The sequence below is a fragment of the Phoenix dactylifera genome, unplaced genomic scaffold, assembly GCF_009389715.1.
Source record: "Phoenix dactylifera cultivar Barhee BC4 unplaced genomic scaffold, palm_55x_up_171113_PBpolish2nd_filt_p 002694F, whole genome shotgun sequence".
Lineage (NCBI taxonomy): Eukaryota > Viridiplantae > Streptophyta > Magnoliopsida > Arecales > Arecaceae > Phoenix > Phoenix dactylifera.
The window spans coordinates 3,627-27,561 of NW_024069835.1; the positions used below are offsets into that span (position 1 = coordinate 3,627).

At 35.9% G+C, this 23,935-nt stretch overlaps 1 pseudogene; it reads right to left on the reverse strand.

Annotated features, from left to right (window-relative positions):
- Window positions 1-3,001: 3,001 nt before the first annotated feature.
- Window positions 3,002-20,311, reverse strand: LOC120109758 (annotated as a pseudogene).
- Between the last annotated feature and the right edge of the window lie 3,624 nt (window positions 20,312-23,935).

Genomic DNA, 23,935 nt, shown 5'->3' on the forward strand with positions numbered 1-23,935 from the left:
GTAAGCTTGGTATACAAGTAATATAGCATGGTTAACTTAACTGTATGCAGAGAAACTATACCTATGTGCATGAAATAGTAACCTGTGTGCACAGAACAGAAAACTATATTTCGAGGTTAATTAAGTACGTACCATAGTTAGTTAAGTGTGTTTCAAGTTTAATCGACTATGCGCCATGCTAAGGTAAGACTTGGCTCACAAGAAAACCTATATTAAGTATCTACCACATCATTATAATTGATTCGAAATATTTTACCAAAATCAGATAGCTTAACTAAACTGTGTGTACAAAAACTATATCTATGTGCAGGAAACGGTAAACTGTGTGCATAAAACAGAAAACTGTGTCAGGCTATATTAAGTGAAAACATTGATTAATTGTGTGCCAAGCTTACTTAAACGTGTGCTATACTATTGATGTGGGGTCGGAACTCCGACACCAGCCCGCACACCGGCCGAGCAGGAAAGCATCCGCGTCCCTTCCAGAGGTATTGTCCGCTTTGGGGATCGGGTGAACCGGCCCAGCGGCTGCCGCCACCCCTCACGGTTTTGTCCTTTTTTGGGGATCGGGTGAACCGGCCCAGCGGCTGCCGCCACCCCAAAAGGGCCCTCTGGAGGAAAGGTTTGCACCTCCTCATTATAAGGCACAGACCTTTCCGCTGATTAGCCGATGTGGGACTATCTGGGAACCCATCCCACAACACAGCCCCCCCAGTGGAAAGGTCTGTGCGTGGCCGGGGCCCTTCCTCTAGCGCCATCTGATGTGGGGTCGGAACCCGACACCAGCCCGCACACCGGCCGAGCAGGGAAAGCATCCGCGTCCCTTCCAGAGGTATTGTCCGCTTTGGGGATCGGGTGAACCGGCCCAGCGGCTGCCGCCACCCCTCACGGTTTTGTCCTTTTTTGGGATCGGGTGAACCGGCCCAGCGGCTGCCGCCACCCCAAAAGGGCCCTCTGGAGGAAAGGTTTGCACCTCCTCATTATAAGGCACAGACCTTTCCGCTGATTAGCCGATGTGGGACTATCTGGGAACCCATCCCACAACAACTATATTACCTGTGTATCAAGCTTACTAACCTAACTGCCACTCACTCATTATTTTTCTTTTTTTTTCTTTTCGTTTCTTCTTTTTCTTTCCTTTCTTTCTTTTTTTTCTTTTCTTTCCTTTTTTCTTCTCCTTTTTTTTTTTTTCTTTTCTTTTTTTCTTCTTCTTTTTCTTTCCTTCTCTTCCTTTTTTTCCTTTTCTTTTCTTCTTTTTCTTTCTTCTATTCTTTTTCTTTCTTTTCTTTCTTTTTTTTTCCTTTTTTTTTTTTTTTTTTTTTTTTTTTTTTTCCTTTTTTCTTTTCCTTTCTTTTCTTCTTTTCTTCCTTTTCTTCTTTCCTTTCTTTTTCTTCTTTTTCTTTCCTTTTTCTTTCTTTTCTTCTTTATCTTTCCTTTTCTTCTTCTTTTCTTTTCTTCTTTTTCTTTCCTTCTCTTCTTTTTTCTTTTCTTTTTTTCTTCCATTCGTTCATTCATATATATATATATATATATATATATATATATATGCATGCATTTATTTATTTATTTCCCTTTCTTTCTTTCTTTTTTTTTCTTTCTTTTTTTTTTCTTTTTCCTTTTCTTTCTTTTTTTCTTTTCTTTTTCTTTTTTTTCTTCTCTTCTTCCCTTCTTCTTTCTTCTTTCTTCTCCTCCCGCAACGTCGCCAGCGTCGGAAGAGGGCCGGGCCATGGCGGATACAGGACGGGGCCACGGGAAGGGGCCGGGCCGCTGCCGCCGCGGCGGCCGTAGATGGCCCGCGGAGAATTCTTCTCCTCTCGTGAGGCCGTCGGCATCGGAAAGGGGCTGGGCCGCCGTGAGGGGTCGGGCCGTGGCCGGCGCCGACCGTGGCGGGCCCGACCCCTTTTTTTTCTCTTCTCCGGTGGGATGGAAGATAAAGCAATAGGAATTAAAATATTCTTTGAGGGTATTTTCGTCTCATAATAAAGTATTGAAATATGGCTGGACTGATTGTTAAACAACCAGTCAACAGGAATTAAACGTTAGAGACCGGTCAATAAATGTACTGGTGATTAATTACCCCTTTTTTTTCTTCATAAAAATTTGGCATGTACAATGCAAGTGTCTAATAATAAAGGGATATTATTAAATTTAAGAAAATAAAAAAATAGTTTTTAAATTTAAGAAGTATGAAAAATAAAAAATAATTTTTAAATTTAAGAAGTACGAAAAATAAAAAAAATATTTTTTAAATTTAAGAAGAGAAAAGGAAGGATATTATGGTGGGAGGAGGCTATATGTTATAATTCCCTACCAATTAGGTTTCTTCTCATCTTTCTCTTTGTAATTAAATGTAGTTGCTTAACTAGCCACCTTCCTTTCAGAAGAAAATGCAATTAAGAAAAGAAAAGAAACCTTGGAAGTCAAAATGGCAGGTCCTATTTTCGGTCCATTGCTGGGCAGTTATCACCAGATGGTTTGATAGTAGCACATTAAGATAGAGAGAGATCAAGTAAACACTTGTTCAAACTAGAATTTATCTCAGTAGATGCATTTTTTAACCAATAAGATAATTGATTGGAGAGGTGCCATTGATAAATATTTAAATTTGCAGACCAGTTGGAATCCAGTTTTGACAGCTCCAATCAAAGAGTCAGATCTGATGAAATGGAGGAGCTTCCTTACAAATGGAAACTATTCTTCCTTGTATCCTTACAAATGGAAACTATTATTCCCAATGAACTTTAGGAGGTTCCCAAGACTACGCAGGTGATGATCTCCAGGCAGCTACTTTGTGATCATAATCTTATACAAACTGCAAAATGATTTCCATGATTTTCAATAGAATGTAATATTCATTGAGGATCCACCCCAGAATCGATTTCTCATGTCCCATTTCTGAACTCACTAACCTAGAATTTTCCATCCCCATCCATCCATCACAAGAAGGTTGAATTTTAAGAGACAAAACATGTTAATCATAATACTTTCTCAAACTCGGAGATCCATAAATCGGTTTTCAGATGCACATAAATATAATAAATTAATTCACAAGTTCAAAAATTTCCTGTAATATTATGGAAATTTTGTTCCCCTGGGAGATCTTTTAATTTATTCAGCAAATGGCATGATAATATTTATCAAACTACATTGTTAAGGTGGCACAGGTAGCTGGATACAAAATCCAAGGGTCTATATAGCTCTACTACAAATCTTATATTTGAGGCCTTGTCTGAACTATATAAATCTCCCCATCCTTCACCACACCTTCTATGTCCTGGGCAGAACCAAAAATGTGTTCAACTATCTTTCCAGCCTCTGCAATTCTCTGGAATATTGACCGTTGGTAGGATTTATCCCAGATAAGTGGATCAAATGAGTAGTCCAGAACAACCTTCTCCATTTTATTGATGGTTAGCGGCTGCCACGAGTGAAATATAAAACATGAAGAACATGGGCATCTAACTCAAGGACTAAAAGTAAGGATATTTTGTAAATGAAATTTCTATTTCTATTTGCTTATAGTTTATCCTTTGCGCAAACCTCATGGAAGAAGTTAACAGAAAACAAGAGAGAAATGGCATGTAAAAGATTTGATGAAACTGTCGTAAATCCTGCACCAGCATATCCTTCCAAGTCTTCCCCCATGGAGTCTGATCTGAAATATTAGTGATTTTTTGATAAACATGCCTACAGGTTTGCTAGGGATAACTGATGATCTGGAAGGAAGATGCTTGTTAAAACAAGATATTATTTGCATCATAGCAAGTCGTAGATACATAACCTCTCAAACATTCAAAATTCTAGAATAGTTTAATCTGATTTTTTTTTCCAATTCCAGCAATAATAGGTGGCCAACATGCATGCACTATGGAGAACTATCTGATTCAAAGAATGATTTTCATGGCTGCGATGGTCTATAAAGTTAATACATCTATACCCAAAATGCGATAGAACATAAATTGGGTTGCCGTGAGCTGCACCATAATTGTATCTTATTATTCATGCAGGCAAATTTAATAGAAACCTCCAATACAGTAGTAAAGAAAAGTAAAGAGAGACAAAGTCAGTACACAGGATTGTAAAGGTGGTGATCCTGCAAATTCAAGGTTTTGAAGTCACCATAATCCCTTCCATGAAGGTCAATTTTGGCACCTGCTCAACCCATTGATGAGATGTCTCCCTTGATTCTTAGAAGTTGCTAAGGAAAGAAATGAAAGAAGCAAGAAGCAAGATAGGTGGAGACCCCTGCTCCCCCCATCTCCAAGTTCTGGGATACCTTCATCCACAAAAATGATTCTCTGAAATCCTGAAAATTTTGGGATTGTGGATGTATGGACCTGCCCACATAGCCCTTGGATCTTGTTGTCCATTCATGTCATCTCTTCATGCCTTATTTGTCAAATGGGAGATACGAGGTATCACTGGATGAAAGACTGCAAAGGAATGCAGAATCTCATATATGAATGAGTCTAACTACAACTCAACTATCTTCACCACCTTCAGCATATCAATTCAATTGTTTCTCTGTTCATTATGTAAATCCCAATACCTAAATGGGAATCAAAAACACCCTCCTGTTCCAATTCTTGCGATAAAAAATAACTTTAGATAATTTATGCATCAGTTTATACTAGTCATGGTATAAATGGAAATTCACAATGGATCTATAACTTGACCAACCAAAAGCAGTATTATGTCTACACTTCCACTTCAGAATTTTAGTTGGAAATTTAAGTTAAATGGAACATTCCTCGCAAAACATGATGACATCACTTTTCATTTATCTAGCTAAAAGTGCCTACTGTACTCAGAGCCTTGATTATTGTATTGAACTGTAGGATGATATATAACAATCTTGCTTTGATACTTTCCCCACAAATGCTTGATGTGCATTAGTATCATCATGTCAGGTTTTCTGAGAAGATTCTTTTGAAGGCTTGACACCAGATAGACCATAAGTTATGGATGACAAATTCCATATTTGATAATTTTGAGAATCTTCTTTTTCATTAGGATATTTTGAAAGTTGAGAATACTCACCTTCATCAAACAAGTCAAAAGAAAATCTACAATGTCATAATAAGGTCTGGTTTTGTTTGCCTATCCATAAAGTATGAGAGCATTAGCTGATAGAGCATGTAATGGTTGTTATCTTACATTCGGAGATTGTAGTGCAGACTTCTTGGTAATAAAGCTCATAGCCCGTCCTGGATATGCACCCACCAATGTTTCTCCCAAGCCCTTTACAATCTTTTTTTCAACAAAAGAGTAAATAATTAACGTCCATTTGCAAAGAAATTTTGACGAGTTCTTTTACATGCTTACCTCCGTATAGAATCTCTGAGGGGTTTCCAGAAATGGGATTCTTGTATGGCTTACGAAGCTAATCAGGCATTCACTACTTCTTGAACCAATACAGCCATACAGAGGTCATCATGTTTCAATTTTAGCTTTTCTGCAACTAACATATGCTCTTTCATTCACTTTGAGGCCCAAACCTGAAAAGTGCCATGAAAGTAATTAATCATATCTATTGCATTTTGATAATGCCTGTAAAGCTTATTTGCTAATTCACTTTCAATCCAACTTTGGGAAGTAAAGTACATTCACAAAGTGAAACTAATGATTTTTGAAAATTAAAAAGGAACATCTATTTTCGTATCATGAGTGACTTCAAATTCTTGTAGAAGACTGCTATAATATATATGAGACAGACCACAACAGAAATTTCATTGATATGTATTCCAATGAAAACCCTTGCTTAAGACCAAAACCTTAACAGTTTGGAACAATCACATAAGCAATTTTAATGGATAATATGATATCTTGTGTGCACACAAGTGGTTTGAAATCCATGAATTCTACAATGCATACATAAGTAGGAGAATGTTTAATTCATGACTTGTAATCAGTTATCGATCATGTCTTCTCCTTTTTGATGACAACGGAGACATAACATCCATTACATACCCTATGGTTGCAACTTTAATGACTCACTGGGTGGAAATGAGTATAAACTAGAGATGGCATAGAAGTTGGATAAATTAAGAACAAAGTGACGAAGGATCATTAGAGAGTAGTATACATCACAGTTAGCCCTTAATAGAAACTACTGATGAATAAGTCCTCAAATCCAAACAGCTGGGACAAGAGTTGCTGAATATTGTTATTATGATTATGGTACCGTTTGAGTGGATCATGTCTGAGGTCACGTGCAGTAGTAGAATTAAACACTGAATCTGATGCTCACATACAGAAAGTACATGAACATTAAAATTGTGTGACAGAGCAAGATTAAGTTAAGAATTAGAGAAGGCACAATATGAACTCAATTATTCAGACACCAGAGAAAGCATACTAGAGAGGGTTGAGAAGGCACGGGCTAATAAAAATGGGAAGAGAATGTATTATTTTGTGTCTCTGATGTCAATGGATATCCATTATGAGTCAGCTTGCATAAAAAATGTAGATTCACTTAGTTTTTCCTCATTAATTTGTATTTCTAAATTTGTGAGCTCTGCTAAAAGTCTTTGCAGTTTCTTTCTTTAGGTCTTTTGTAGGTTTTACAATAAATTGAAAGATAAATTGTAAAGATCTTTGAACACATTCCTACATTTTGTCCTTTCTTTCTTTCTTTTTCAGTACATGCTTTTTTCCCTCTCTATTTCTTTTGTTATGGTTGCTGTTATCATCATTATCAACATATAATGCATCCAAGAAAAAAGTGTCCTTTGACACGTCATTTACTAAAATGGATATAATCCTCTCCTTCAAAAGTCAGAAATATTGTCCCCCATGAAATAACAAAACAACCCATTTGATTAAAGGGCCAGCAAATAGAAAAAGAGGAAGAAGTCTTCTACAAAAAAAATTATGCAAAGTTATTCAAAGGCTGGAAAAAGTTATTACCTATGGAGCTATCATTTTATCTACCATTGTTGGATTTGACTATTGGACCTGCAAATCCTTCTTTTGTCAAGCCCAAGAAACTACTTTGACAAGAGAAAGAATGGTGCATATAGAATTAGCTAGGTAAAGGTTTTTGAACTGTAGATTCATGATTGAGGCCAGAGAACCTGATCCTGCAGGATTCTCGTTATTTTTCTTTTTTTGACTTGAAAACATATAGAAAGATAGATCTGAAATATTCAAGGAACTAGATAGATTGATTTGTTACTATTTCATGATTCTCATGGTGCAATATCTCTAACCTACAATAGGTATTTTGCATCAATCTGTCATTAAATTCCTGTTGAATAAATGTATACAAGAGATTAATGCTCTGATACAGCTAAAGCTAATGGCCATATAATGATGCTTCAAGAAGTGCAAAACATAGAGGCTAGACAGCATTGGTAGCTCTTATGGATGCTCACGAAAATGGTTGGGTATCATCAAGCATGGAAAGGACCCGAACATTGGTTCCATACAAGTGTCATCCCATTGGATCCCTATTCTTCCATGTATCTAATGATGTGGAGGTTCAGGTAAGTGAAAATAACTTATAGTCAAACCACGGCTGGTTGGTGAAAAGAGAGTAGAACTACAGGTTTATACACATTTTTAAAAAATAAACTTTATTAAAAATAAACACATAGAAATGATTTAAAGTTCTCATTTGTACATATCTTACCTAACTACTATGCCAAGAGGTCACCAGCCATGGTACAGGCATGTGTACCCATGTACCACCTGTTCCAGTCTGTATTCTTATGCATCAGCTTTGATTGATCTGTATCAAAGAGATATGCACCGGAATGGACGAGTGCTCATAACATATACAGCCTACTTTCACATTTGAAACCCATGCCTAACCATCTTATATATGTTATGCACTACTTTTCTAGTAACTCTATAAAATTCCTTCAGCATAGTCTCCACTCTCCACCCTTTATTTTCATGAAAATTGCTGAAATCTATTGATGGTAGAAGAAACCTGCAAATGCAAGACAGATTTCCGAATGCAGATCCCCTAGAAAACATTTCATAAGCCTTTGCCCTATTCATAAAACCCAAGAACCTATTTTCGGTCACCTGTTAATAAACCAAGACCCCAATAACTCCCTCTTTTCTCTCATCTACAAGGAACTTCAATCTATCAAGATTTCTATTATTTAGCAGCAATTCTAAAATCCTTCTTAAAAACACTAAACCGTTCGACTTAAGGTCCAATATTGCACATATGCATCCCTAGACCCTAGGGTCTTCCATCAAATCTAAATAACAATTTAACTTTCAATGATATTACTACAAGATGTGCTTCCCATAGTACAAGAAGTACATGTACAAGAACTATATGTAAGGCACCTAGAAGGAATTGAAAATGCTTAAATATAGTAACATGTCACCTATAATTTTTAATATAATTTTGAGCTCCTTCATGTGAAATATAAATGCGTATTGTTAGCTTATTGAGGACCAGTACTAAGTGGTACTGACTGGCACTGCCGATACCACTCCAGGACAGTGTTGATGTAGGACAAGCTTCCTGCAAGTTTGAGCATTGACGAAATAAGAGGGAATCAAGTCAGGCTCAAACATGGAACAAGCATGAATGACATAGTAGGCATGTATGTACAACATTTCCAAACATTACTAGTGTAAATGTCACAGTCCTAATTTGTCTTTGTTGGTGTGAGTCGATGTGGGCTATTTTGAAGCCTTGTAGGAGGCCCAAGCTAAGAGCAGGGATGGAACTTTCTCTATCATCGGACAAGGCTGGAATCTAGAAATCATAAATGGAGTAGAATTGGTCGCTGTAGTTTGGCGCAAGCCCTTTTAAAGAAGTCAAAGCTTAGTTATGTAGGAAGCTAGGCTCTCTATTATTTTGGAAAGGTTGGAGTTCTCTTTGTAATCTAGTAGGAGTAGGAATTCAAAAAGTTATAAAAGGAGAGCAAGGCTATCACCATGTAACTGAATTTTTCTATAATCAACATATTATCCTTCTCTTGTGAATCCAAGAGACTGCAAGCTTGGTTTGTGAGCTACTTTGCAACTTGAGAGGATGGTGCTTTTCTTGAGTTCATCTCATTTGTGCTGTGTCAGGTTTGGACCAGCATTGATGGGTACCAAAGGAAAAAGGGTGGAAGACCCATTTTTCATTTTCTTCTATTCCTGATCCTACCCCCTTTGTATAGTACTATACTTGACCGGACCAAATCAATACAGATCCCTGTATTGAGATTTTCAACCTTGGTGCAGATCCTAGGAAAAGATATATGTTGCTTATATACAAGGTAAGGCTCATAGTCATGCACCATAGACATAGCTTGCGACCCCACCACAATCATCATCATCATCAGAATGGTTTTTAACCAGATGAACCTTTTTCTTATTTTGGGTGCTATTAGCTTTTGTTTAAAAAGCAAGGCAAGCAATTGCAAAATATTGTGGAGATGGTCTTAGAACATTCAATTTTTAATTGTACTTAAAGAAATGCTATACTTAGAACACTCAATATTGAATGGTTTTTAAAGATATACTATATTTATATATCACACATAACTTCCTTTATTAGCCAATAACCACAGGACAACAAAAGATAGAAACTTTATTGGAGATTTCTTGTTTCACCATGGAATGAAAGACCTATTTGATAAATCAAGGAAAGGATGCAAAGAGAACATACTAGTATCAACTAAATGTAAAAATGGATCAAACTATGATAAAACTTAAACATTATCAATAAATAAAAGCTACTGATGCATTGTCAAAGGAGACCTTCTTTATGGCTTGCCATGCTTGGTTCCACCTTTCTTCACCCTCATCACCAGGCCAACACAATTTGAACTTCTCATTTTGTATTTAAGTTCACTCATCTGCCATGAATGTCAGATAAATCATTTAGAAAAGCAAGATATATGTCCTCCATATGAAACTCATTGGTAAATCATATATGATGTTAACACATAACAGTCCGCCAAAATTTAATCACTTTACCAACTTATGAAAACCAACTGTAACACAGCTTTCTATTCCAAAGTTACTGAAATAAATGGTGACATCAAGCACATTACATCCATCAAGAATTAAAATTTGAGAAGTTTGCAGCTTATATGTAGAACTGATTAATAGCCATCCTCATGGAGATAATTTTGCACTCATCATATTTAATAAAGATATTGCAATTAGATGATTATTTGATGAATTAGACAGGAATTTATCATCAAAATAGAGGCTGCATGACGTTTTTGGAGATAATATAAAAGCACTTGTTACAAAATCATGGTTCAAGAGATGTCATATGGTAATTCAAGAATTATTTGCAATTATATGTCATCATTATAACTCAGAAAGAAGTTCAGCGGCGCCCTATGCAGTTCCTCCCGCTCTGATAAAATTAGAAAAAAAATGGAGATTTTAATTATTTGGAGAATATAAAATGTAGGTCATAAGACGTGCTATTATACATGTAAATGACTAGTTACTGCAGCAGACATTTTCCTCAATTCTTCATCCAAAAACTAACATGTGTTGCCATGTCTCAAAGGCTAAGGCTTCTCAATGTATGGTTATGTTTCATTTGCTAGCACAAGACGATGAAAAAAATGATGATGTTACTGTTTTATCAGTTATTATCTGCTATCACACCCTAGTATGGTACCCATTTCATTAGAACATCATTGTTAGATATCTATAATGATGTCATACTATAATATTAAAAAAATAAAATACTTAAAGATTTTTTGAGAATTTGCAAAATATCAGATTCAACAGAATGTTCCTGATAGGAAGGGTGAATGCTTTGTTATGATATAGAACATTAGCATGGTAGTTTGTTTTCATGTTTTTAGAAAGGTAAACCATACATTATACAAGATGATGCTGTGTCCAAAACCAAATTAGTTTTTCAACATAATGCACAATGTTGGCATGCAGATGCATTCTCATGCATATGCCTTACATGTGTGTACTAAAAAAACAACTTCATTGTCATAAGGTATATATGTAAAATTAGCGCGCTCCCTTGTTTTTTCACATCTTTTACTTTTTTCAGGTTTACTCTTTTTATTTGAATATGATCAAAGCAATTGCTTTCAAGTTTTGAGAAGAAACAAGATATTCTCTAGCTACTAAAAAGATTCTCTAAAATTGAACTCCTCCCCATATGTATAACATCATGTACAAACATGCAAAGGATGAGGAATACGTATAAAAACCTGCAAAGTGATCCTAAAATGAAATAAAAAATTCATTTGAATATTAACTAGAACTAATACTTTAGTAATTAGTATCAACTGATTTTAGTCTTATTTAAAGTAAGGCCATTTCTAGCTTTCTAAAACTATGAAATCCCAAGATATTAATGAGAAGCATTATCAGTTCAGCTAAGACTGAGATTTAGTTCTTACTTCTTAGATAAGAAGCTTCATGTCAACTTCAACGATTATTGACTATTAAAAACACAAGCATACAATCACAGCTATATGAAAGTTACCAACTGAAAAGGAGCTTTCATTTCTAATATAGCATCTTGTATCATTTGAAGTTTTGCAATGTCTCCTCCATTTACTAATCCATTGAAGAAAGAAACTTTCTTTGCCAAATCCTGTAAGAAAATAACACAATAGCTTAATTGGAGCAAGTGAAAAATATGTTGGGGAATATCATTGTGGCAACATGAATACTCAAGTTCTGAAAAAACCTAGATGATTGAGTGTCATCATATGTATAGAACTTTCTTACAAAAAAAATCATTATACTGACAAGTGCCAACTAACATACTTTACAAATATTTGCAGTTCTACGAAATGCTTATGTTCTCAGATGGAGTAAGTTTTCTCAACAGTCAACAATTTACCTTCCAAACTCTTTCATTTACAATATAGTTCTATAATACTTTCATGATATGAAAAGTTCATCTAATTCTATCCGGGTCTTCCATAAACAAAATCCTGTTCTAGACAGGTAGCATATTGTGTTCATAAATATCACGGTATGGCGAATGTCATTGAAATATAATAGTAAGTTCTGTGTTTTGTGCTGTTTATGTGCATGTTTTTGTATCTGTGCACCATGGTATGTCAAAATATTCAGTATGTAATATTAAGTAAAGAAGCAGGTTATGTGTTATGTATTAGTTTTTGCCAGTGAACCTACACAAACATAGCATGTCTTGATTTTATGAAACAAAAGTAGAAAAAGATATAATACAAATAGCTCATGTTTGCTAAAGTTGTTTATAATAGGTGTAAAAACGTTTAGGGTGAGTCAACCACCTCGATACATGGATAATCAAGTGATCTTCGCAAAGGAGCCTTAGACAATGGAGTAATATCTGCAAACTACAGTGCACATCTGTTTTGGTTCAAGAGCATATTTTGGGCTACAATAATCTGCACTATGTTTTGAACCTAGCAAATTTTTATTGCGCTCCAGTTTGGCAGGCTTCATTACTGAAGGTTTCATGCTCATCTTCCTCAGTCTACTCCTATACATCTCCTCATGATTTGTAAATTTAGATGTGGAAGTTTGTTATGTTATGCAATATTACTTATTACTATCTGCAGGAAACTGCTAAATCAGGAGCCAATGTTGACCCAACCAAATACTAACATATATCAATTCCCGAACAGGAAGAAAAAGCCCATTAAAATTCCTATCATAGAAAATCACTAAATTGAAATGATCCCCCTTCTCTCTCTGTTTCTCTCTATAATGCTTTGTTCCTTGAAGTTATGATATGAAGAATAAAAAGGCATCCCAGTGCACGAGGTTGGGGAGGGTCATATGTACATAGCCTTACCCCTGCATGCAAAGAGGCTCTTTATAAGTCATAATGGAGCAACCTGTTGTGCCAAGGCCCACCCTCACTATGATTTAAAGAATGTGAGGGAAAAAAAGTCATGAGAGAGAGGGTTTGTGCATAGCTGCCAGTCGATCCTGCTCTGCAACCCTTACCTTCCACTCAAAATATGGGATAAGTTTTTTTTTTTCCTTATTCTTAATGCACAACAATCAAATGGGAGAGACACCAAAATGAAATTTTGGATAGGATGATAAGGAAGGAGGAGGATGCCAATCCTGGATTCATCCCATCATCCACCATCCCCCCACCCTCCAAAAAAAAGAAAAAGAAAAAAATCTAGGCTCCACCACTGGTCAATGGCCACATAGCTACCTTCCTCGAAATATCTTTTCATCAAGGATGCTTGAGCTTAGATACAAGACTATAGCAGAAGTTTTGATGGCGCTTCATTCAAAAAAAGGTGATCTACTAAATTTGGATGTGGACGTACCTTCAAATGATGCTGAAAGTAACAATGTGTACGATAATAACCTGTTTTATGTAAATACAGAAATTTCTAGATTTTCCTTCTTGAAACTACAGGATGTCCATCCTTTCAAGGAAAACATGCATCTAATGTTGATAACCAAGTAACTGCAATTATAGGAAAAGCTGAAAGTTATTGTCATCATTATGATGTCTGCTACCATAGCTTCAGACCTCCCCATGGCACTTGATGGATACAAAATACGTAAAGAGTAGTTTAAACTTTAAGCAGTGTATACCAAATGGGTTCCTGTCTCAAATCTGAAAAATACTCAGACTATAGTCTATATAAAGAATAGGACAGTTTTTCCTCATAAAGTTATATCTCATTGCATCAAGAAAAATTAGCAGTTTTTCAAAGAAATATTACATTTATTGGGCCATTGTAAACTATGAAAATAAGAGCTAAAAATGTATGATTTCTCAAGCATTGAACAGTAAACATTTTTCTGTTTCCGGATATTGAAGCTAGGCAGTTACCTTGTTAACCTCTGCTGAAATGGAAGCTTCAAACGCTCCAAAAGGAAGAGCAACCGAAATTGGGAACTTTTATCCATGATGGGACTCTACCTCTAAGATATTCAATGTTGTTGGATTTAGCACCAACCTACACATTTGATATTCACTGTGAACAAAATGTCATCATAAATCATATTATTGAATATTTATACTCGTCCCTAGTGGTGCAATTAGTGCCACAAAACTTGCCAATAACTCTCTTTCTTTCCAATCTCCAGATTCCAGAAAATAATTCTATTTGGTTAATAGAATTTTTGGGACCAGGAAACATGATATGCTTCACGTCAATTCTTCATGACATCATAACAAATGAAAAAACAATAAGAAAAAATACAGTGAGATATGAAACAATGAATAGATAATGGCCAAGAAAGAAATACGCCATATGTTTGAAAGAAACTTAGAGCAACTGTATATATAATATGAGTGAGGCCATAGCACACCATCATGCAAATATATCTTTATCATTTTGAGTTCTAATTACTGTCTTGACCTTGTATATACTTGATGCAGGACAAGCCCAGGGAACATAATAACTGATGTCACACAAATATGATAAAGCCTAACTCAAAATGATGCAAAACCTATGTATGCAAAATTAATAAATGATGCATTCTAAGGCTAACTAAGAATCTGAAATTAAAATCCTGATCTAATTATATGCAGAAATTCAGCTAATAAACATTCCTGACCACATGATTAATGCATGAGAAAGTAATCTATGCATGCATGTGCTGATTATTCGATTGAAAAGCAGATGAGAACAATTAAAATACAAATTAGAGCAAATGAAAACATCAAAGCTACGAAAATTCTGTTGAAAGACAACAAGTGATGGGTCTGAGTTCGCTAGTACTCAAAGGCTGTTGTTGGCTGACGCTATATTTAGGACCAACCTCCAGTAATCACTTATGCCCACAGCAAAGGGAGATACTCTATATTCTATAAGTAGTTTCATATCTTTATTGACTTTACAAAAGCTAATAAATATTAGGTATATAGGAAGTTAGGAATTAAAATACCATTTCACTGGAGAACTCCTGAGCTGAGATAGCAAATCTGCCACTTGAAAGTCTTCTTCTTTAACATCACTCCTTTTGGAGAGAAAGATGCTTTTTGCGGGTAAAAAGAACAAACTGACTTGACTTCACTGCACTAAAAAATAATAGCTTAGACATCCAAAAAATAACAAAGTTTCTAGAAAAGATGCAGCAATAACCAAAGCAGCTTGCCTGTATGCTAGGCCCGATGGTGTTTGGTCTTACTGAAATTTTCATGCCCTTCTTCAGTTGGAGATCTTGAAGAATATTTTGATCAAAGCATGAAGCAAAACACACCTATAGTATGCAGAACATCATATCTTCTAATCAAGCAATCATACTAGGACATTATCTCTTTTAGTACATACATAAAAATAAAATATAAAAAATATTAGATCTGTATCTCAACCCTCAAGTCAAAATAAAGGTCCTTGCATCCTCGGCTGATGATACTTAATAGTCACATATTTCTAGTATGATACCTTATTATTTCTAGCTCTTATAGAAACATGAGATAGAACATCAGGCATATCTGATGTCAGCACCCCAACAACTCCATCCGGGATCTCTTCCTCACCGGTCACTTTATTTGATATTATAATCGTCGGTCTGTTGAAGACTTTGCTCTGAACATCTATAAGTTTGTTCACACAGTCTATGAAACCACATACTTCCACTGGACTGATAACCTGCCAGCTGCCACAAATATGTAACAATATATTATTGAAGTTTATAAAAGTACATACTGAATAGGAATTATTATTATTAAATATCTAAGAGATAGTTCATCCATCAGACCTTTTACCTTCCCAGGTTTGCTATATTTCGAATTATGGGATTTAGACGATTAACAAGTATTGAGAGAGTTGCTCCAGACCCTGCTCTGATTAACTCCTCTGTGAAATTGACAACCTAAAATACAGAGAGCTCAACTATTCAAATTTCAAAACAATAATGAATCATCAGATCATGGACCCAGATCTGGAAACCAGATATACGAATTTCTTAACGACCTAGCAGTAACAATCAAAACTGTTAACCTTTATCCTAAACATATGGATAGGTAACTAAAGAACATATATCAGAATTAAATTGAAAACTTACAGCCCAAGATTTCCACTCTAAGCAATTTGCCTAGATATTCTGCACTTGGTTGCATCATTTTCAGGTAATATTGAGCCTTATCAGCAAAGTGTCAGCTGTATACGGTCAAGAACAGCTTTTGTATGCAAGGACCACTGCTGATCATGAGGTTTATATGAATCACAGGCACGGTACCAGTCCTTCAATGAAAAAATTCATACCAACAATAGGGAAAATTGGTAAGTTTTTGTGAATAGTTTTGAATAGAAAACCATGAACCATGAAGCATGTAGAAATGATACAAAGCATAGTAAGCACTGCAGTGTAGAAAACAGATGGTAATAACAATTTAAGCAAAGATATTCTAAGATAATGAAGAACTACATGAATAACATGACATACCATATCAAAGTTAAGTTAAAGATATCTGGCACAAACTAAATGGATAATCATAGACATGTTGTGATCGATCAACATCCTTTTGCCGCATAACAGTATTTTCTTTTTGTGCATCTAAAAGGACTGGAATTCAATGTTCTAATGATATATAAGCAGTGTTACCTAGACATAGGTGTGGAACAGTGGAAGTGTCATGATGGCAGAATGCTGGAAAGAATAATGTCTACTCTATATATAAAAGGTAAAAGGACCCTAACATCTAAAAGTAATAATATTAATAAGTAGGGGAAAAAATCCAATTCCAGCTTTGTGACATCCCAACCCCCCTACCTGCAACAGCAGGTCACCTTTATATGTTTGTTATCTGGATTCTTGTCTTGTCAATGACCAGAAATCAAGGTAGAATTGCATCATTTGTGGGAGACAGCTCACAATGTAAGGAACTAGAGTGTCCTTACTCTTGACCAACGAGGTTAATGTACAACTCAAGGATCCAAAAGCTGGAGAATAAGCCACCAAGAAGAGGTTCTGTGGGTGGTTCCTCTGGTTAATTGATGTCAAATGAAGATAAGAAAACTAAAATTGCTGCCAAGTAATAATAAATTCAGCAATCTCAAAATGAAAGTCTTTCAGGTGTCACTCATCGTGTGTGCAGATGGTAATTAAACCCATGAACTAATTATTTGCACTTACAAGTTGAAAAATCCATAAAAAGAATGACATCGCACACTACATGGTAGTGTGAGGATTTTTGTGAGGACCAGTGCGGGCATGTTGCAGCAGTGCATCATGCACAAATGTATGACAAACCTTAGTCCCTCACATGCTATACAAAAGAACTAAATGATTATCATTTTTACATGCATGATACAAATTTCTAAACCCATATATAGTCCCTATATCTAGCATAATTAGAGGTAGTGAATATTGAATTAGGTCTAAAATGTTATAGTAGATTCATTTGCATGTTATCTTTCATTTGAATAAATTCCAGGATTTTGTGTTAATCACTTAATTGTCCTTCTAATTGCAAACAAAAAATTCATATGATAATTGAAATGACAAATTAAATGAAATGAAACAAATATCTAATGCTATATAAAGATGGCCTCCATTACCTTGGTGATATAAATGAGGTCTTCATTGTTGACTGTTGAAAGGCACAAGTTTTCAAAGCATCAAAGATACCAAAGACATAAGTTCCTGCCCAGTCAATCAGTTTCGTAGTTTGTAATTTTAGAATATGGAAGATCAAAAATAAAAAGTCTATTCAAGATACATAAAAGCATTACCTGCAAATGTGCATTGCTCAGTACAGTGAAGCTCTTCTCTATGGATGTTTTAACGGCTGAGTCCAAAGCAAGGTCAAGGTATATAAAATCTTTCAACCTCCCACTAGCCCCAAAAAGAATTGGATGAAGTTCAATGCGTGATTCTAGTAATTTCTGGAAACATATAATGGAAAATTAAAATTTCATTTGAGATATTAAGAAAATATTTGGCATGATCTCATTTGACAACCTCCAGCAGAGGACCAAAGTTCTTTTCTCCTGCATGTGCTTGGATGAAGTTTAGCGATTCCTGCCATCACAAATCAGAGTAACTATCTGCTTCTTGCTATGAATTTCAATCACAAAACTGAATAATATAACAGTTTCCTAGAAATAAATTTGGCAGCATTCGCTTTAAATCATCAGAAATTCAAAGAAATCAGCCTTGCTGCACCCACCATCTCTAAAACGATTCCTTCGTCCATCGAGGTATCAAAGCACATCTTTCTTCCTCATGATGGAGTACAGTACTAGGTGTCTAATTCATTGTTGCCTTAAGAAACAAGAGGGATCACTGGAATATTTTTTTTGCATTCTTGGTGTAAGAGCCTCTTTGATGTATACTTTGCCAGAAAAGCAAATTGTGGTTGATGGAACCTACACTACCTTTTTACCCATAGCTCTGAGTTCAACACCCAGGATTTGAAGGAGCTGCCATAGTTTGCTGTTAATAGATGCCACACTGGACTATGTCTAATGGTCTAATGTTCTAATGTTAAGGCAACAGATGCCACAGTGGACTGCGTCTAATATTCTAAATTTTTAATGGTAATGGGGTTGAGGGCGTAGGGTAGTTGTACAAGAAAAAGACCAATAGAGAGCGAGAGGGTGCGGACACTGTGACATTGCCTTTGTCCACCTCGTTGATGGTGACCCCTGCTTGTCCAGCAAGTATTTTACATGGTAATTCTTGCCTTTGTCTACCTTCCTCAGGTTATCCCATTCACGGAGCCACATAATTTCCCATGGAGGACCTCGGAACCCATCAAAGTAGTAGACAATCATGCTGACCCATCAATAGAACTGGGAACAGAGTAGGCCTCAGGCCTTGGTATTGAACTTAAAGTACCAAGTGCTAGAAGAAAGAAAGTTGATAAAAGAACTAAGGTCCTCAATAACATTGGTGAAAATCTCAGGAGCAGAAAGCAAAGGACTAGAAGAAATGGAGATTGGAGACAAGGAAGACAATAAAGAACAAGAGTATAAAGAGAGATGCAGACATGACAAGTGTTAGGATCCCTCTGTAGGAATGGGTGTCATAATATATTCTTGGAAGAGGTCATAGGAAAAAAGAGAGTCTGGTGGTTGGGGGATTTGGTCGTTGAATTACTGATGAGCAAATAGGTCTTCGGACTGAGGTTGACAGAGTTGGTTCTGCACCAACACTAGGAAACTTATTACCCATGGAGTAGGCATGGAGGAGTTTGGTTGATGATGGGATGGAAGGATAGGGGACAAAAGCACAAATACTTTCCTCATACTCTTGAAAATGAGAAAAGACTCCAAATTATTCTTTTAAAGGCCAAAATAATCATTAAACTAATTAACAGATGGATTTAAATTGTCACTGGATGACAATTAACCAGAATGGTGCATATGCAGGTTTACCAATATCTGTAGGGTTATATGTGTAACTTTAAATTTGACGGGGAAATATGTGCAAATAGGCAGCTTTCTATAGATACATGTGCAAAAATCCTTCTGTGAAATATATTAAGTACCTGTAGCTTTGGTGATAAACAATTGGCATGATGACTTTTTCCCATGTTCATAGAGTCATAACCCTGTAATTAACATTAAGAAACAATATAAGCAATTACTTAAGCTGCAAAGACGCGAGAAGATGAGGGAAGTAATGACATTTCAATCTAAAAACTGTCGAACTAAACCTTGCATGTGTAGCCCAAGAAAGTGGCAATTGCAGATTCAAGATCAGCACCTGAATGAACAGCCTATGCAAAGCATGCAAAGAGTGAAAGGTCTCAGATGTTGCTCTAAGAAATTAAACTTATTAGGCACCAGATGATGTTAATAACAGAAGGCTGACACTACATAATTCGGTTGCTATTTGAAACTAGATGTTGGAATAGGTGCACCAGATCCCAACTGAGATACTATTGCAAGTTATACTTAAGCCTTTTGAGTGCCAAAAAATTTGTTTGATTCTGATTTATATTGGTAAGCAAAATTTGTATGATGCATATCACCAAATAAGACCCCCCAATTAACCATAAGGCTTCAAAAAAAGCCTACAGCACAAAGAAATCAGGCTGTTTGAGAACTTTGAGTACTAAAGGGGTGTTCAGGCTAGGCTTTGACAAGCAATCTTGGCTCAGTGGCATTTGAGTGAGATAATGTCTGAGAGGAGCCCCCTGAAATACTTGTTCAACTTTTCATTTCAGCTTGTTTACAAGGTAGGCCTCTTCAGCTCAGCTAGCCTGAACAAGCAGATTTCTATGCTAATTCCTAGCTTTTCATGAATAGTTCAGCTTGCAGCCTAGTTACCATAACACAGAAGGAACCCAATGAATGGAATAGAAAAATGAGGAGAATGCTTAGACAGATCCTCATTTCAATGTGCAGGTGAAAAGACACTAGGAGTCAGTTATATATTTCCCATGTAAGAAGCATTTTAAACAAACCTTAAGCGTCTTCAGGTATGCTGCAAGATCTGAATAAGTCCTTCTTTAGCTTCCGCAGGGAATTGAGGTTCTGAAACAATGGGTCGGTCATAGCTTGCAAGTATGCGTTTTGTCAGACCATTTGAATTCAATGTTCTCCAGTAAACATTTATATCAAAATTACTTTTAGCATAATCCAATAGAGCCTGATACAAATCAAAGATAACAATTGCTTCAAATTTATTGGAAGTTTCTAAAGAATTATAATAGTATTTAGAGGCTTGCCTGGCATATGATACATCATCCGGGCTGCTGTTATTATGCAATTTTTTGGTGCCACTCCTCCATCATACCACTTTTGCAGTGATTATTCCTCTAAATTAGTAACATAAAATTAAAATTAGATTGCAGATTAAAATTGAGAGACAACCAATCAATGTGGGTACATAAAGAACCAACCTGAAGCACTAGTATTTCATCTCGAATTCGTTGCCCAAGGTCACCCTGACCTCCACGGCTACAGTTGCCAAAATTAATCTCAAGATTTCTCTATGATTTGTTGTTCAGTATATATTCTTTCCAACAAATCAGTGAACTTATCTTGAACCGCACTAATTTCTCTGCAGCAAAACACCCATTTTACATTTCAACAACAAGGGCCCATGACTATTGTCATATGAAAATTTTCCCCATTAATGCAGAAATGTACATGCATACATAGATACATTTATATATACATATTCATACACATATTATATAACATGTAATATATATCTTATTAAAATAGAATATTATCATTTGTAAGAGAAGAAGATGAATTTTGGGGTAAAAATTGTGCATATTGGAAATTCAAATTTGTAAGATAAATAAGAATTTTGAGAGACATTAAATAGCTACATGTTGAAATCAATAATTTATTAAGGCTTGTTCTAATAGCTAATCAAGATGCTAAATAACTTCTATGGAAGAGACAAATAATAGTCAGCATAATAAAATATTAAAGCTGACATGTAGAAGAGAGAAGACCAAAAAAAAGTGGAGGAATGAAGAGGAAAAAGATGAAAAGCGGGGTTCTGTTTTAGTGATAGGGGTGGCCATTTCATCCTCTCTATATTACAGTAATGAGGCCTTGGACATGTTTGGAAAGTCATAAAATTTGTAAGCATGACATTGATCATTTGAATACACCATAATAGATGAAAACAAGGTCTACCGAACCAGGTCGTACCGCCCGGTTCAGGCGGTACTGAACCGATCCGGTGTGAAACCGGGTCAATTCGCTCTATAAAAATGGATGCTACATATTTTTTTAGGCCCTCGAGGATGTATCATATTATTTCTCAATTTTTTCAAATTTAGGCCTAAGCTATTGTGCGCATGATCGCATCAAAACCAGAATCGATAATTTTTGGGCCGGAACCAGCCAGAGGAGGCAGGGGAGAGAGTGAACGGAAGAGAGCGAACAGGAGAACCCAATAATGGATCCATTTAGAACCCAACAATGGATGCTACATATATTTTTCTACGCCCTCGAGGCTCGAGGATGCATCAAATGCTACTTATTTCTCAATTTTTTTCAAATTTAGGCCTAGGCTACTGTGTGCATGATCGCATCAAAACTTGAATGAATGGACACCAAAAATTATCCATTTTTAATCCAAATATATATTTTAATTTTTAAATATTATATATAATCCAAAAATTAAAAAAAATTATGTTAGCATATACATCGTCCATAGATCTATAACATATAAAAAAATCAAGCCCAAATCGAAAAATTTGAAATAATCTTTTCTTATTTTGCAATTTTTGAGCTATTTTTTCAAGCTCCCCAAAAAAAAGAAAGGAGATAGGAGAGAAGAAGCGCATCTTATTTAGCCTTGGCTCTTCCTTCTGATAGCCTGAATTGGTGTTTGTGGATTTTTCGGAAAGAAAAAGCCTTGGCTCTGTGTGGACTGACCGTTGGAAAGGCCTTCTCGGGCCTTCCCCTTCAGTGCCATTGGGCTTTTAAAGCCAGCGCCCACACTGTGGCAATAATGCCACGATGCACCTTGACTTGGTGCAAACTGATCGGTTCGCACCAAGTCCGCATCGAACCGGATGGAACCATCCAGTTCAGTCTGGTTCCGGCCTAAAAATGACCGATTTCGGCCAATGCAAGTGATGCATTGGCCCGATTTCACACCAGGTCGATTCCGTACTACCTGAATTGAGCAGTACAACCCGATTCGGCAGACTTTGATCATCAGAAAAACATAAGTTTGCGAATTTATCTATCTATGAAGTCTTGCATAAAAAAAGTTAATAGGATTTAATGCATCTCTTCTTTTTACAAGGAAAATGAAGGAAATCTTAACTTTGTAGAAACAAACCCCTTAAACATGAATAAAAGTAGTGGCAGGTAAATCACCTTTTTAATTAATTTACAGATTTATGCAAGTGATGCAAGTTATTTTTCGAACATATGAATGAACTTTAAATGAAATACATCAACAAAAAAATGTTTTTCATCCCAGCTGTGTGTGCTTGCATGTTATTTTTCTTTTCTATGGTTTGCCCACTTTGGGGCAATCATTTTGGTAAGTCGTCTTTTGTCAAGGAGTTGGGCAACATGAGTTTTGGTGTTCGACAGTCATTCTGTCCCAAGTCCCAACTGTGTGTGCTTGCATATTATTTTTTTCTTATCTATGATTTGCTCACACTTACATGCCAGAAGGAAAAGGTTTCTATTTTAAATTCATATCACAAAAGACACTGTTAATAACTTTGTTTCTTTACCATAAAAACCTACAGCAATGTTCCATTTCTAATAGACTTTGGAACTACAAGAGAAAGTTTATGCAACCCTTTGTAAAATCAAGCATTTCTATTTTCACAAGCACCAAAAAGATAGTTCTGTAGTTTATGTGAGAGAACATTGTAAGGAATTAAGGATAGGATCATGGACCTTGAGCACCTTGCTGAAGCCTAAAGATGACATATTTTACTTGTCAGTCTTTAGGGGAAGGCCCAAGGGAAATTAATAAAAAAAATAGTTAAACCTGTTAGACACGAGAAAACATATATAATTGATGCACTGTTGCTTGACTTGACATATAATAGTGTCGGTTTATGTTGTTGAGTGTTGACATTTCAAATACTTTCTTCACGCTCAGTTGGCTCTTTTAGCTAGCTCAGGTTAATTTTTATGTTAGATTCAATTTACAACAAGGCTTCCAGCTAGATACAACACAGTTAGACAATATAACATACGTAGAAACTGCAAATACTTCATCAAGATTTACAAATATAAATAAATTATGAAAGTTTGAGAGCTAAAGAGAAAAATGCATTGAACTACCGTGGTTTCACATTGTAGTTCTTATTCCAACAAAGTTGTCTGCATGCCATGAACCGCAACCATACCAATATACCAATGAGACCCAACTCCCTTCATTTTTACATCTGTTCTTTTGCAATGCTGAATCTGCATAAAGTATCATTACACCATGCATCATCTTTCTGAATTCAATAAATTTAAGTTGTAACACCTTTCACAAGATCTTGATGCACTATCTCAGCTACATTTTTTCTCTGCAACACTTGTCTTCTCGGTTTTAAATAAGTCATAGGTGAGATTGGACAGCCACAAGAACAATCTACTGCAGATACCTGTGCATTATGATCTTT